Source organism: Sebastes fasciatus, chromosome 6 (genome assembly GCF_043250625.1).
Source record: "Sebastes fasciatus isolate fSebFas1 chromosome 6, fSebFas1.pri, whole genome shotgun sequence".
Classification (NCBI taxonomy): Eukaryota; Metazoa; Chordata; class Actinopteri; order Perciformes; family Sebastidae; genus Sebastes; species Sebastes fasciatus.
In genome coordinates, this window is record NC_133800.1 from 401,898 (window position 1) to 402,500 (window position 603).

Sequence of the window (603 nt, forward strand, 5' to 3'; positions counted from 1 at the left end):
CAGTATTTTGCAGATGATGAGGCATAATGCATATAAAAATCAGCACTGGTCTTTTTAAAGCACATCCACTTTATTGTCTACTGTACTGACAGTTTACTGTGCCATTGAGACAAGTCTGAAGGTTCTAATATAATGCAACCATATTAACAGCAAGTATCAATTCAATTCACATTTATATTTATATTGCATCAAATCATAACAGAGGTTATCTCGAGAACCTTTTGATGTAGAGGAGGTCTAGACCGGACTCGTGCCCCTGGTAGTCCACCTCTCTCTCGTGCCCCTGGTAGTCCACCTCTCTCCTCTCAAAGTCTCTTAGTCGTCGTGCCCCTGGTAGCACCAGGGAAGGTCCAGGGTGATTCCCACACTCAGCCTACCCCCAGAGAGGGACTCTCCTCTGCCCCGGAGGGCCCCCGCACCGGGCTCCGGTAATATTTCCCCCGCACAATTCCTGCCCCTGGTAGTCTGCCTCTGACACCGTGCAGACAGTCCCGTGGTGGTCCACGGCCGAGTCCCTCTTCCCCGGAGGAAAAGACTTAGTCTCTTTTTTTTTCTCCACTCGGGGTTTTTTGATGCCTAACCTCACCCTATCCCCTGAGAGGG